The sequence below is a fragment of the Trachypithecus francoisi genome, unplaced genomic scaffold, assembly GCF_009764315.1.
Source record: "Trachypithecus francoisi isolate TF-2019V2 unplaced genomic scaffold, Tfra_2.0 Lachesis_group6, whole genome shotgun sequence".
In the NCBI taxonomy this organism is placed as follows: domain Eukaryota; kingdom Metazoa; phylum Chordata; class Mammalia; order Primates; family Cercopithecidae; genus Trachypithecus; species Trachypithecus francoisi.
The window spans coordinates 11,851,758-11,868,789 of NW_022681471.1; positions in this window are offsets into that span (position 1 = coordinate 11,851,758).

The following is a 17,032-nucleotide window of genomic DNA, read 5'->3' on the forward strand; positions in this document are numbered from 1 at the left end:
GAGTGAAAATAGGTTTTGATTGCAAGAAGCTTAGAGACCAATAGAAGATGTAAGATAAATGAATTAAAAACAAAATTTCAAGGTGGAAAGCGAGAGGGGCCTCAAGAACTATAAAAATAAAATTCTATAAGATTGCTAATGCAAGAAAGGTGCGGATGGAGAGACACAAAAGATACTGCTTCTGTGAGGGGATCAGAGGCACTTCACAGAGGATGTGACATCTGAGCTAATTTGGAAGAATGGGTTGGGATTTGGATATATGTAATTCTAGGAAAAGAGAACAGCATGAGGAAAGACACTAAGTTACAAAAGCACAAGGTGTATCTGAGGATCAACTGATTTAATTGGAGCAAACGGTATGTGAGGAGAAAATGAAAACAACTAAGTTAACCTAATTTTAGAACAACTTATCCGCCCATTTTGATGTTATTTTGGCAGTTGGTAGCCATAGGTACAGTTCCTTGGTGTCTGATTTATCAATTAACCCTTAAGCCACATACCTTTCTTCAAAAGAATATTTCAAGGATCAAAAAGGCTCTTACAAAGGCTTTTCATCCAAGATGATATTTATTATTCCTACCTAAGCTTACCTTCTTTTTTATAAACATGGTCATTGTTTCCTATAACAACGTGATAAACAGGTTTGTTTATTTTGTAAAGGAAGGTAAGGCCAAACAACAAAGATGGGAATCATTTTCAATTCTTTAAATACTTTAGATGATATTTTATTTCTATGAACATATTTTCCTGTTATTGTAAATTTATACTAAGTAAATAATGATGGCATTAACTGGCATTCTTGGTGTGCTTTTGATCATCTTTCTCAAAAGCAACTGCCAAGAGAATTTTCTAACAGACATCACTTAACCACTAAGTGGCTGCAAGTGTTAAAGGCAATTAAGCAATCATTATTTAAGAAACACAATGAAAATTACCTAGTTTCTCTACTAAAGAACTTAAAGCATATTACACACACACATACACTCATACCACAAAGTCCTTGGATGTATTATTTTACCGTGCATTTAAAAAACTGGACCAGGTCTTCATCCTCAGAGGTATTGATTCTAATCTTATTAAGAGCCGTCAGGCCAGGGATTCACTTCAGAATTCTGGGGCTGCCCCTTATTATATGTGTGGCCTTGGGCAAGTTACATAACCACTCTGAGTCTCTCAGTTTCCACATTAGTAACAAGTAGACAATTTCACCTCCTTCATAGGGGTTTTGTGAGAATTAAATTAGACAATGCGTGCAAAGTGTTTAAGCACAATGCCTGACATATAAAACCTGCTCAATAATTGGTAATTGTATTGTTATTATAGACAAAAATAGACTTTTTGGCAAACAAATCTATTTTACATAATGGATTTGTATCTGCACGAAAAACACACACACACACACACACACACACACAACCTCTATATGAAACTGAACTGCCCTTAGTATTAGGTTCCTGTACATTTCCTGTCTTTTACATCACTATATAACTAAACTATTGCCAGATTTAGGATGATTCTAGTTTTGAGATGTTTTTAAACTCAGCCTGAATGGATCATATATTCTTCTTATCTATCTATCTATCTATTTATTTATTTATTTATTTTGAGACGGAGTCTGGCACTTTCACCCAGGCTGGAGTGCAGTGGCGTGATCTCGGCTCACTGCAAGCTCCGCCTCCCGGGTTCACGCCATTCTCCTGCCTCAGCCTCCCGAGTAGCTGGGATTACAGGTGCCCGCCACCACGCCTGGCTAATTTTTTTGTAATTTTGGTAGAGACGGGTTTTCACTGTGTTAGCCAGGATGGTCTCCATCTCCTGACCTCATGATCCGCCCACCTCGGCCTCCCAAAGTGCTAGGATTATAGGCGTGAGCCACCGCGCCCGGCTTCTTCTTTTAATAATACATCAAGCTCAAACTTTTCCAGTGCATTCTTTTCTTTTTATTCTCATGAAACAGGCACCTCTTTCCCGTAATTTCAATACAATGTCAAAACAAAATGACATTTACTAGTCCCTGATCTGATCCACATGCTAAACTGGTCAGTCCAGATCTAAGTACACAGGCAAAACTGCTGAGCTCTTTGCAACCACTGGCGTATCTCCAGATTCCCAACAAGGACATACAGTTCTCCTTCACTGACTGAATAGGGAGCTATGTTAAGGCACTGATGAAACTGGCAAAGTATAAATTACCAAGCTCTCTCTTGCCTCCCTTGCTTTTAGAAAATACTACATATTTTCATAAACCAACATATTACTGAATGAAGTAAAGGAGGTGGGTGGTAAATAGAGATTATATTTCCCTTCCTGCATCAGGCATAAGACTTAGAAAACTTATGGCTATTCCCCTTTACCTATCCCAAGCATACACATGGACCCCACCCAACTAACCTCTGCACCCCCTCTCCCCCCAAAAAATGTTATGTAGAAACTTGGGATAGCCCTGTCTGGCTGGAATGGGAGTAATTATGTAATATCTTAGGGTTTAGAAATTGAATTCAAGTCAATTCAACATTTATTGAGCATCTAGGCTATAAGACTATTCTGTGCTTTATACTGAGGGGAATATAAAACTAGGTAAGGTTATGATTTCCACGTTCAAGAATATGAGAAATGAATTTTTATCCAGAGCAGTTATTCACTGTTTCTGCCTGGATTAGCTGACATCTGTTTGAGCCCTAAAATCTTCTGTATTGAGGGATTTTAATAATGAAAGCAAAATAGAAGATAGACCACCAGAGAGGGAAAACATGGAAAGATAGCAGATCTACCATAACAAATCCAATCAGGTTGCAATATAAGTAAGGATTGTGGATGCTGAAACCAACCTTTAAAGGCAACATAAAGTGGTAAGAGGGGCTCTGGGATCAGTCAAACTTGTGTTCTGATCCCACTATACCAGTAACTAGCTGAAATCTTTAAGCAAATGATTCAATCCCTCAGAATCTGCCTTCTTTCTGTAAAATAGTAATATTAATAATATGATTACCTGATCCATAAGATTATTTTGAGGCTTAAATAAATTAATGCAGATAAAGCACAATGCCTGGCACATAGTAAGTGCTCTGAAGTATTAACTATTAATATTATTATGATTAAGGCTTGAAGCCTTCCTGGTGAAAATGTACTGCTTAAAAGCTCACCTTAGCAAAAGAGACTTGTTTCTGAGACATCACTATCACTAGGAAGCCAGGAAAGTCTTACCCAATCAGGGTCTGAATGTAGCTGTACTTGAAAATTAAGGTTAGACCTAGAAAACCCAAAAAGGAAGCCACTGCTTTTTTCACCCCTTAAATAGAGATGTCTGCAATGTTCTGTCCCAGCACAATTTATTCCAGCTATCACAACCCACATATACACTCAATAAACACTTTCATCAATTTGCCCTGGCGTCACCCCTAAAACACTTAAAATATGGAATATGCTATTAGTACATGTTATCTTCTCCAGCTGTACTTCTAGCTTGTGTGTTCATCAACATCATCAAAACACACCCCTCCTCTTCCTTTTTTTTTTTTTTTTTTTTTGAGACAGAATCTTGCTCTGTCACCCAGCTGGAGTGCAGTGGCGCAATCTCAGCTCACTGCAACCTACGCCTCCCGGGTTCAAGCGATTCTCCTGCCTCAGCCTCCCGAGTAGCTGGGACGACAGGTGCCTGCCACCATGCCTGGCTAATTTTTGTATTTTTTTTAGTAGAGATGGGGTTTCACCAGATTGACCAGGCTGGTCTCGAACTCCTGACCTTGTGATTCACCCGCCTCGGCCTCCCAAAGTGCTGGGATTACAGGCGTGAGCCACCATGCCCAGCCACACCCCTCCTCTTCCTACACACACACACACACACACACACACACACACTCTGAGGCTCTGTCACTGTGCTGAGCACTTCATACTAAAATGCCCAAGCCCCAGTCCATGACTCAAGGTGGATCTCTCTGTCCAGTTTGCAAGACAGGATATACTTAGCAAACAATAGCTTAGGATACCTTAGTGCCCACTGGAAGCCAATGAACAGTATAGAAAGTAAGATCTGCAGGGCTCCAGAGGAGACAGAGACTGAAATATTCCCTGGCTTAAAGGCCTTCCAATGCTTCCCATCTCACTTGGAGTAAAATCCAGTGTCTTTACCGTGGTTTGAAAGGCTCTGTACAATCAGGCTCCTTCCAAGTTGTCCAGCTTTATCTCCCCCCAATTCTGTACCCACTGGCTCTACTCCAGCCACAATGGCCTCCTTGCTGTCTGTTCAACGGGCCAAGCATGTTGCACCTAGGGGCCTTTGCAGTGGCCATTCTTTCTGTCTATAAATTTCTGTCTCCTGATCTTTGCATGGCTGATTCCTTGTCTCTGCTCAGGTCTTAATTCAATGTCTCATCCTCAGAGAGGCCTTCCCTGACCCCTTATTTAAAAGACTTGCCCCTTCCCCCACCCCTGTCACTTCCTATCACATCATCCTCTTTTATTATCTTCATAGCTCACTACTCTTTAGCCAAAATGGCCTCTTCTTGATTGTTTTCCTTCCTGCCTCTGGGTCTTTGCATATGGTATTTACTCTCCATGGAATGCCCTTCCCCTTCTCTTCATGTGGCTCTTTCTCAATCTTCAGATCTCAGCTGAAGTTTCACCTCCTCAGAAAGGACTTCCCTGATTACTTAACATAAAGCAGCCCATTCTGTCCCCCTGAAACACTATCATTAGTCCCCGTCAGCGGCCTCTTCACTTCCTTCATGACACTATGGCAATCTGCAATATTATACGTATCTGTTTTCTTTCTTTTTTTTTTTATTTATTTTTTATTTTTTATTTTTTATTATACTTTAAGTTCTATGGTACATGTGCATAACGTTTATATCATGTATAACTCCCCAATGCAATCCCTCCCTCCTCCCCCCTCCCCATGATAGCCCCAGTGTGTGATGTTCCCCTTCCCGAGTCCAAGTGATCTCATTGTTCAGTTCCCACTATGAGTGAGAACATGCGGTGTTTGGTTTTCTCTTCTTGTGATAGTTTGCTAAGAATGATGGTTTCCAGCTGCATCCATGTCCCTACAAGGACGCAAACTCATCCTTTTTGATGGCTGCATAGTATTCCATGGTGTATATATGCCACATTTTCTTAATCCAGTCTGTCACAGATGGACATTTGGGTTGATTCCAAGTCTTTGCTATTGTGAATAGTGCCGCAATAAACATACGTGTGCATGTGTCTTTGTAGTAGAGTAATTTATAATCCTTTGGGTATATACCCAGTAGTGGGATGGCTGGGTCATATGGTACATCTAGTTCTAGATCCTTGAGGAATCGCCATACTGTTTTCCATAATGGTTGAACTAGTTTACAATCCCACCAACAGTGTAAAAGTGTTCCTATTTCTCCACATCCTCTCCAACATCTATTGTTTCCTGACTTCTTAATGATTGCCATTCTAACTGGTGTGAGATGGTATCTCATTGTGGTTTTGATTTGCATTTCTCTGATGGCGAGTGATGACGAGCATTTTTCATGTGTCTGTTGGCTGTATGGATGTCTTCTTTTGAGAAATGTCTGTTCATATCCTTTCCCCACTTTTTGATGGGGTTGTTTGTTTTTTTCTTGTATATCTGTTTGAGTTCTTTGTAGATTCTGGATATTAGCCCTTTGTCAGATGAGTAGGTTGCAAAAATCTTCTCCCATTCTGTAGGTTGCCTGTTCACTCTGATGGTAGTTTCTTTTGCTGTGCAAAAGCTCTTTAGTTTAATTAGATCCCATTTGTCAATTTTGGCTTTTGCTGCCGTTGCTTTTGGTGTTTTAGACATGAAGTCCTTGCCCATGCCTATGTCCTGAATGGTACTACCTAGATTTTCTTCTAGGGTTTTTATGGTATTAGGTCTAACATTTAAGTCTCTAATCCATCTTGAATTAATTTTCGTATAAGGGGTAAGGAAAGGATCCAGGTTCAGCTTTCTACTTATGGCTAGCCAATTTTCGTATCTGTTTTCTTTCTACTCTCACCCTAGACTGAAAGTTCCGTGAGGACAGGGATTTTTGTCTGCTTTGTTCACCACTGGGGTTTTCAGGGAAGACTTCACTGAGAAGGTGAAATTTGAGAAAAGTCCTAAAGATGGTGCTAGTACTACTGTTACTAATACATTGAGTGCAGATATCCTATCTGACTTTTAAAGCCCTCCATAACCTGGACAGACCTTATCTAGATAGTCATTTTTCTCACTCATCCACTAGGACACTCTGTGCAATCGCATCAGACCTGTCTCTCACTTATTCCTACCTAGAAAGTCTTTCATATTTCCTGACCACAATCTTTAAAATGCCATGATAGAGGTATTATCATTACATTCATTTTAACCGTGATGAAACTGAGGCTCAGAGAGGTTAAATAACTTGTTTAATTTCACACAGCCAATAAGTGCTGGAGCAAGATTGGACCCCAAATCTATTTGAACTTCAGAGCCTGTATTCTTAAAATACTATGGGATACCAAAAACATAAGAGAATAGGCAGCGTAAAGAGAGCAAAACAGATCCTCAATTAATTCAAGTCTGTCTGACTCCAAAGTTTGCTCATAACCTCTGTGTAGGGTCACATATGTCCAGGTTTGTCTTGAAAAATCGTGGTTTACTTCTGTTTTCCCAGCCTAATTATCAGCAGTGTACCCTTTCACTCTCAATTGTAATTTTTAAGAAGATTACATATATTTTTTTAATTTTTAATTTTAATTTTAATTTTTTTTTTTAGATGAAGTCACCCTCTGTCACCAAGGCTGGAATGCAACGGTGTGATCTCAGCTCACTGCAACTTCCACCTCCAGGGTTCAAGCGATTCTTCTGCCTCAGCCTCCCTAGTAGCTGGGTTTACAGGCACATGCCACAACACCCAGCTAATTTTTGTATTTTTAGTAGAGATGGGGTTTCACCATGTTGGCCAGGCTGTTCTCGAACTCCTGACCTCAGGTGATCCACCCACCTCAGCCTCCCAAAGTGCTGGGATTACAGGCATGAGCCACCGTGCCCGGCCAGAAGATTGTATAGTTTACACTTAACAGTACATCTGGCCTTCCCAACTCTCACAGTGCCATTTCTCTCACTGTTGAGAAATTAAGAAAAATGAAAAAAGAAAAAAAAAGTTCTTCTTTTGTGTTTTCTGGCACCACATTTCCATTATGGAAATGAATTGTGTTTTCCATATGTTACATTAGCATTCCTTGAAAACCATATTTGACAATAAGGGTATAGGAAGGAATGCATCTGTATGAGCAATAAACATTGGTTGAATACTATCAGAAAATAGTAAAAATAAGTCAAAATTTGTTTCAATAAATGGTCTGTCATTATAACCCTTAATACTCATTGAGAGTTTCATATGTGTTAGTCATTTTACATGCATCACTCCAATCAATCTTCACAAGAACTATCATCATCTCCATTCTTTTGTTTTTATATTTTACTTTTTTAAAACGACAAATAAAAATTATATATATTTATGGAGTATAATGGGATATTTTGATATACATATGCATTGTGGGATGATTAAATCAAGCTAATTAACATATTCATCATATCATACACAACATTTTTTTGGTGACAAGAACATTTAAGATTTACTCTCTTAGCAAATTTCAAGTAGACAATAAAGTATTATTAAGTATAGTCACCATGCTGTATATTAGATCTCTGGCACTTATTTCTCCTAGCCGAAATTGTGTACCTTTTGACCGGCATCTCCCCATTCCCTCTCTCATACCCAGACCACAGCCTGTGGTAACCATCATTCTATTTTCTACTTCTATGAGTGAGAAGTTTTTAGATTTCACATATAATTGAGATCATGCAGTATTTGTCTTTCTGTACCTAGCGTTTTTCACTTAGTGTAATGTTCTTCGGGTTCATCCATGTACTCAAAAAGGACAGGATTTTCTTATTTTCCAAGGCTGAATAGTATTCCCTTGTGTGTGTGTGTGTGTGTGTGTAGCATATAAAGAACAGTATTCCATTGTGTGTGTATATGTGTGTGCATGTATGTAACATATAAAGAAAACGCAACACATACACATATATATGGACACTTAGGTTGATTCCATATATTGGCTATTGTGAATGGTGCTGCAACAAACACGAAAGTGCAGATAACTTTTTGACATGCTGATTTCATTTCCTTTGGATATATATCAAGAAATGAAATTGCTGGATCATATTGTAGTTCCATTTTTAATTTTTTGAGAATCCTCCATACTGTTTTCCATAATAGCTGTGCTAATTTGCATTTCTACCAACAGTGTACAAGGGTTCCCTTTTCTCCATATCCTTGCAAACACTTGTTACTTTTTGTCTTTTTTTTTTTTTTTTTTCTTGAGCTAGAGTCTCACACTGTTGCCCAGGCTGGAGTGCAGTGGTGCTATCTTGGCTCACTGCAACCTCCATGTCCCAGGTTCAAGTGATTCTCCTGCCTCAGCCTCCCAAGTACCTGAAATTCCAGGCACGTGCCACCACGCCCAGATAATTTTTGTATTTTTAGTAGAGACAGCGTTTTGCCATGTTGACCAGGCTGGTCTTGAACTCCTTACCTCAGGGGATCTGCCGGCCTTGACCTCCTGACGTGCTGGGATTGCAGGCATGAGCCACTGCACCTAACCTCTTTTGTCTTTTTGATAGATGCTCTTCTAACAGGTGTGAGGTGATACCTCACTGTGGTTTTAATTTGCATTTCCCTGATGATTAGTGATGTTGAGCACTTTTTCATATAGCTATTAGGTAGTCTATGTCTCCTTTTGATAAATGCCTATTCAAATGTTTTGTCCACTTTTTATTTTTTTATTTTTATTTTTATTTTTTTTGAGACGGAGTCTCGCTCTATCGCCTGGGCTGGAGTGCAGTGGCCGGATCTCAGCTCACTGCAAGCTCCGCCTCCCGGGTTTACGCTATTCTCCTGCCTCAGCTTCCGGAGTAGCTGGGACTACAGGCGCCCGCCACCTCGCCCGGCTTTTTTTTTTTTTTGTATTTTTTAATAGAGACGGGGTTTCACCGTGTTAGCCAGGATGGTCTCAATCTCCTGACCTCGTGATCCACCCGTCTCGGCCTCCCAAAGTGCTGGGATTACAGGCTTGAGCCACCGCGCCCGGCTTGTCCACTTTTTAATTGGATTATTTGGTTTCTCGCTATTGAGTTCTTTGAGTTTCCTATATATTTTGGATATTAACCCCTTATCACATGTGTAATTTGCACACTTTTTTCTTATCATTAACCCCATTTTAAAGATAAAATAACTTGAGGTTCAAGGAAGTAAAGTGACTTACCCAAGGTCCCAAAGTTGCTAAGTGGCAAAGCTAAAATTCAAACCAAATCAACCCAATTCTGAAGCCCACATGTTTAACCACAGGGGTGTACTACCCCTACTAAATTGCATTGCCTCATAACTGCATTCAAAAGTCAAAATCGGCTGGGCGCAGTGGCTCATGTCTGTAATCCCAGCACTTTGGAAGGCCGAGTCAGGCAGATCACCTGAGGATATGAGTTCGAGACCAGCCTGGGCAACATGGTGAAACCCCCTCTCTACTAAAATTACAAAAATTAGCTGGGCATGGTGGCATGTGCCTGTAATCCCAGTTGCTTAGGAGGCTGAGGCACGAGGATTGCTTGAACCCAGCAGGTGGAGGTTGCAGCGAGCCGAGATTGTGCCATTGCACTCCAGCCTGTGCAACAGAGTGAGACTTCATCCAAAAAAAAAAAAAAAAAAAGTCAAAATCACTACAGAATGCCCAATATTTATCACACAAAAGAAATATAAAAGGAAATGACTTCCCTAAGTCTTACTCAAGCACCTTTATTGATACATAAAGATTTCTATGATCTCCCTCCCAAATTATAGAAATGTAGCTAATGGCCGGGCGCGGTGGCTCAAGCCTGTAATCCAGCACTTTGGGAGGCCGAGGCGGGCGGATCACGAGGTCAGGAGATCGACACCATCCTGGCTAACACGGTGAAACCCCGTCTCTACTAAAAATACAAAAAACTAGCTGGGCGAGGTGGCGGGCGCCTGTAGTCCCAGCTGCTCGGGAGGCTGAGGCAGGAGAATGGCGTGAACCCGGGAGGCGGAGCTTGCAGTGAGCTGAGATCCGGCCACTGCACTCCAGTCCGGGCGACAGAGCGAGACACCGCCTCAAAAAAAAAAAAAAAAAAAAAAAAAAAAAAGAAATGTAGCTAATGAAAAAATAGCAAAACCTACAATGAAATGTTGTGTATTCAATCTCCTCTTTGCCTTTGTGACTGTATCCCTACCTAAGGCCACACAGGGAAGGAGCCCAAGTAGAGCTCTCCAGCAAATTTGCAGTTGGGGAGTGAATGGAACATGATGTGGTACAAGCCCCAATTGTCCCGCCTTCCTGCAAACAGTCACTATATTCATCTCTACCCACATCTCTGAACACCTGCTATGTGCTCACAACACTAGGCCAGTCACTGAGGATACAGAGGTGAAAAAAAGACAGTTTCCATGTTCAAGTCCCTGGTTCCTGTGTTTAGAGGAGAGAGGGAGAAGAGAAGAGGAACAGAACAAAAAAGACCAGTATAAGAGCTTCATTCCTCCTCTGAACTCCCTTAGCACATTTGTTGTACCTCTTTTCTGGCACTTTCACTTATTTTCTATCTGCTATTTTATAGAGAGGCAGTGTAGAGAAGTAGCAAGCAGTGAGCTTGCCAACCACACTTGGCCTTAAATTCCAGTTTCTCTACTTGAGCAGCTGGGTGACCTTGAATAAGTCATTTAACCTCCTTTGACATCAGCTTCCTCACCCTGAAAATGAGATTTATAATATCTATCTTACAGGATTGTTGAAAGGAGTCCATTGGAAAGGTACTTTTGTAAAGTGCCTCACACGGGACCAGGCACATAGTAGTTATTCAATAAAGAGCACCACTTAATGTTCTTATGACATGTTTTATCTCCTGTACTAGCAGATAAGCTCCTTGTAGGCTCTACCTAAATGTATTTATCTGTGAATCCTCAGAATATTGAGCACACGGTCTTGCATATAAGAAACTCAATAATAGCTATAGAGAGAATCAAAGAATGAACAAATTATTATAGTTCAAGTACAGTAATCTGTGATCAAAAGTATTGCAAACAATGTAATTATAATTTCAGGGATTCAAAGAAGGGCAGAAACACATGTAGTTCTAGAAGGCAAAAGAGAAAATGAAGGGTCAGGAAAAGCTTTAAGTGAAAGATGGATATTGCTAGTGGAAGAAATGACATGGAAAACATTTCTGCCTGAGGGGGTATAAGCCCATGTCTGTCTGGCTTCAATGTCTCACTGTTCCCAAAGTTATGCCAGACCATCCCTCCTATAGCTAAAGTGTAAAGTTGTGGCATACTAAAAAGCCAAGAAACACAAGTCCTAGTCTGTCAAAGACTTGTGTTATCTTAGGCCTGGTACTTCACCTCTCTAAGCCTAAAGTTCCTCATCCGTAAAATTAGGACTTAAAAACAAGGACATCTATCTCCATAGTTATTTAGAGACATGTGCTCCACAAATGGCAGCTGCAATTTCTATTCTATTTTCTTCCCAGTGTTGCAAATGAATCTGTTCACGTACACTTCAAATTCGGCAAAGCAAGTCCAACATATATGTGTACTAAGTTGGCCAGGCATCCTAGTTGCCTGGCATGTTTAATTTTGCATAAAGCTTTGTATGTTGCTTTTTAGGCCAGTTTTGATAAATGCTATAAGATCTTGGAGCATCTGAACTCTTTTTGGCATGACTGGAACTTCATACTGCATGAAGTTGTGGTAAAATGATATTGCTGGGTAATTTTATAAGACTTTAGGATCATTAACAAACTTTGGGAAACATTTCCTCTAAAGGAAAATAAAATGAACCAAAAGCTGGCCAAAATGCTGATTCAGCTTGCTGATAGCAGTCCTGATGAAGAAAGTGAGAGTACTGCCATCATGCAGTAAACAAGGAGCCACACCTAGAAGGCGATGACACGGGCACCAATGGGGAGCTTTGCCTGTTCATTTTTATATCCAGCATTTTTGGTTTCAAGGTAAATAAAGCTATAGACTATATCAGACAAAAAGGAGGGAACTTCCAGAACCATGATGATATATTAAATTCCATCCCAGGCTCAATAAACTATGAACTTATAAGGCTTGTAAAATCTTTACAGGGCTCCTGACAACTCCACATGTGCTGATGACCAGAAGAATGGAACCTTTTGCAAAACATCTGCTAAATCATGCATCTTGGTTTGAATTTTTCTGTCTGCCCATGATGACAAAATACAGAGTGAGTGGAATACATTGAGATTTGAGGGAGTAGATGTGGGTGTTTCTGCACAATATAGAGGCTGCTTATTTAAAGTGGCATTTCGTCATAGCTTCCATCTGTAAGATGCATTTTTAACCATATTGGATAAAAGCTGCTCTCTCTTAACTTTAGTCATACCTGAACAACATGACTTTGTTCGTCACATATTGAATTATATTAAGGGTCTACTAGAAGACACAAAGCTTCTAGTAAGTTCTGAAAAACATGAGCTTGAATAGATTACACTCAGCAGGCTAAAAGAGTTTCCTAATAATTTTAAGTGGAGTTCATGTCTAGATAGGAAAAAAACAGACTTTCGCAGACAAGCAAATAGTTTTCCGTTGTCCAGAAAAATTGCAAATAAGAGTGATTGGAACTTTTTCACATCATGCTGAGTTTTGCTTCAGGACGCAAACGCTTGTGGGGTGAGAACATCATTGAGAAGTGAGCTGATAAAAGGGTCTTTCCTCTTTCACCTTTCCAATGCTATGTTGTGAATTTTCAAGGTTTTAAATAGTATATTGCTCAGATGTTTGGCATGCGAGTAAGGAAAAAAAGGAATTAAAATGGTGTTCTTCTTTCTCTCCACTCTCCTCTCAGTTTTTACTAACTGCTTCACTTGCTGGCGTCACAGGACTGTGCAGTGGGGGAGAAGAAACATGCTTGGTTGGGACCCCTGAAACTGAAGTCAATACCTTCCACCCCTCCAATCTCTAATCATATCCTTTGGATTGAGACTAGCCAGGTTTAACAATGGTGCCACCTTTCCAACTGTCCATTGAATTTGCTTAGTTGATTACCTTCTAAAAATACTGGAGCAGGAGAAGGTGGTTTCCACTGTGTCTGATTACAAGCACAAGAGAAAATTTCCACTGGCCCCTATCTCAGAAGAATGGATCCAATCGGAAAGCAACCAAATCCTAAAGTTCAGTGGCCATTTACTAAGCATCTACCACATACCAGGCACCATGGTTGGCCCAGTATGTAGGTACAGCAGTAAAGAGGTGGCATAAGCATGAACTCATGAAGTTCAGTAGAGCAGATAGGCAAACAACCAGATAAAGTGCAAGACAGAGGGATAACTGCTATGATAGGGGGTACAAAGGTGAGGCTGATATAGTCTGTGCTCACAGGGAGCTCAGGGCCTAGTGGGAGATATGTACTAGCAAATAAACAATTACAATACAGAGTGATAGTCTATGGGAGAAGGGAGCTCAGGGACTGTGGGGCCACAGAAGAGAAGATGACTCCTTCCTCTATTTGGGGGAGATGGGAAAGTGCTTCACATAGGACGTATCATTAAAGCAGATCCTGAAAAATGAAATGGTTCAAGAAGTAGGGAGTTTAGGATCACAGCATACTAGCAATCACAATTTTCCACCTTCAAGTGACTGTGACCTTTGAGTAATGACTGATGTAATTTTCACACAAAGAGCAGTAAAGAGTTAAATCTCACTTCTGCCAGTCCTTTTAAGGTTCTTGCAATCCCAGGGGAGGAAGGACTCTAATCCTGCCTCATAGCAGTAGTAGGAATGCTTCAAAGGGAGGAAACTAAGAAACATCAAGACAGGGTGTGTTTCTGGGTAAGGGGAAAGAGCCCTGGGTTTGAGTTCCAGCTCCACTACTAACTAACTAAATAATTAAATAATAACTCCATGATCTTCAAGAAAACTTTGGACTTTCTCTCAGACTCAGTTTCTTGATCTGTAGAATGGTAATAATCTTGTCTGCCTCTCAATATGGTTATGAGGATCAAGTGGAATGATACAGGGAAGGGGCTTTGTAAACTATAAAGCCTCATACAAATGTTAGCTATTGTTTCCTAGAAGGGGAGTGGTGGCCAGAGGTCAGGGGAGCAATTGGGGTTTATTCCTGGTGTCCTCTACCAGGAAATTGGTCTTTTTTCAGTGAAACAAGCAGGCTTCCTGAGGGAAATGCACAGCCCTTTCCATCATTCATGCAGAGAGTGAGAGAGACAACAGTGACCTGTGTGGCCAGGCAGCCTGGATGGCTGCGTTCGTGGTCTGAGGGATGCAGTGAGTCCTGCTGTGTTGGTCTGGAGGACAACAGAAAGTACCCAGAAATCCATACAGCATAGTAAAGATTCAGACCAACTCAGAAGGAAAGGAGATGGGAAAGCTAAAACAGATAGAAGCTGAACAGGTAATAAAGAGCACTGTTAAGAGACTGTGGGGGAAGCAAAGGCCTAACAAAGTGGAGCCAGCATAGCAAAGTGCTTAAGAGCACAGACTTCAGAGCACAAAACCCTGGACCTCAAGACCCATCATGCAATCTTAGATCAAGTGGCAAATTGGTTTACTAGCTTACTAGTTTTCAATGATACACTGCTTCCCTGAACATGTCTTCCCTTCCTGTCCCATTGACTTTGGACTTGGCCATATAACCTGCTATGGAAAAAGGAATATGAGTGGACATCACATATGCTACATATAAGCAAGGGAAAGCTTTAAATGGGTGCCATGGTTAGAATGTGTCCCCCAAAAATTCATATGTTGAAATTCTAACACTGAAGGTGATGGTACTAAGAGGTGGAGCCTTGGGAGGTGATTAAGTCATGAGGGCACAGCCTTAAGGCATCATGAATGAGATGCCTTAATAAAAGAGGCCCCAAGGGAGCTCATTCACCCTTTTCAACATGTGAGGACACAGCAAGAAGGTACTGTCTATGAACCAAAAACAGTCCCTTGCCGGACAATGAATCTTCCAGAGCCTTGATCTTGAACTTCTCAGCCTCCAGAACTGTGAAAAATAAATTTCTGTTGTTTATAAACACCCAGTCTATGGTAGTTTTGTTAGAGCAACTTGAATAGACTAAGACAATGAGCTTGCATAATTTGACTCTGCCCCTTTTATTCCTGTCCTATGAAAATAGCATGCCTCACATAGTGGCTACGCTTTCAGCCTGGATTCCAGAATGAGAAGAGTTGTGGGGCCAAGCACAGCCAAACTGAATAAGAGCCCAGCAGATCTACACCTGAACTGCAGCCTTCACATAATGTAAACAAGAAATAAATGGGAGTTTAACTTAAGGGTCCACAAACTACAGCCAATGAGGATAAATATGGCCCACAACTGTTTTTGTACAGCCTGTGAGCTAAAAATGCCCTTTACATTTTAAAAAGGTTGAAAACACATCAAAAGAAGAACGATATTTCATGGCACATGAAAGTTCCATGAAATTCACATTTACATGTTTATCAATCAAGTTTTTTGGAACACAGTCACGTTTATCTGTTTACGCAGTATATATGGCCACTTTTGTGCCACAATGGGAGAGTTAAGTAGTTGTGACACAGACTGTATGGCCTACAAAGATTAAAATATTTACTATCTGGGCCCTTTTTTTAAAAAATTGCCAGACTCTAGTTTAAGCCCAGAGATATTGGGATTATTTGTTTGTAACCCAAGCAAAGATAACTAATATAGTAAAATGCTTAAGTTCACCAAATCTCAGTTTTCTCATCTGCTAAATGGAAACAAAAATAGAACCAACATCATTGAGTTTTTAGAAAATTAAATAATACAGTGCGTCTAAAACACTTAAGATGATGCTGGCACTTAGCAAGCATTCATAATTATTATTAAGGGGTTGTAAGCTTCCTACAGCAACTATGAGAAGAAAGGAGAAAGACAAATGAAAGGAAAACAGAAGATGAGAACAAATGTAATAAATTGTCAAGTTGACTTCAACCAGTTCATAAATCTGTTTCAAAATCATTCACGAGGTGTATCTTGTTCATCAGATCTCATTCAGGCTCAAGTCACAGGTTAAGAGCCCCCACAGGTACATTGTTAATGTCAAAAATGTCTTCCCCTGACTATCTTTCTGCTCCTTGGGCTGCTCCCCAGATGGTAATCCATCTGGGACCCTCCTACTTGATAGCAAAAAAATTGTTGAAGGGAAAATGAATAATACCCTGAAAAGGAATGGTCACACTGAATGAGGATTGGTAGTGCAGCCGAATCCTAGTGGTTAGAAAATTGTACATAAATTATTTCAATACAGTTTTGCTCCTTAACACACACACACACACACACACACACACACATATATAGATATATATATATAGAGAGAGAGTCATCAATATAAATCATCATGTTCCATGCTTACTCTGTTGTGATCTTCATTCTCTGGGAGCCTAGAAGAAAAAAGCAGCACAAAGATTTAAAGGGTGATCACGAAGGGCTTCAGAGGGCATTTCAGGGCCCTTTGGATCTCAGAAGAGAAAATACATTAAAATCCTTTAGAAAAGAACAAAAGTGCTAGACCATTCTACTCCACCGTTTCTGGAGCCCTGGGAGACCTTTCTAAAATTAAATTAATTCCCCCTCTCTCTTTCAAAAAGCAGATCCAGTGGCAAGCCTATGTGAGCCACCTGATTCAACTCCACATTTTCCCTGGCGTAATCTATGCTAGGCAGAATATTGAAAAGAATTCCCAAAGTAGTAGAGTTTGAGTTAATTACTTACTTTATTTAACTTCTACAGTTCTAAAACTGAAGTGTCTCATAGGTGATCTTTTGAAGGCTAGATGATGTGGAAATATTTTAGTCATTGGCCAAATATTTTGTTCTTTTCTCCTTTTCCAGATGTAAAATCCATTAGTTGCTAAGGCTGCCTCTGTGTTGCTGTAAAATGGGAACAGAATGCTTTTCTCAGAAATATTAGATACTCCAAAAGTTTCTTTGGAAGCTCACCACTCAGAGCATCTGTA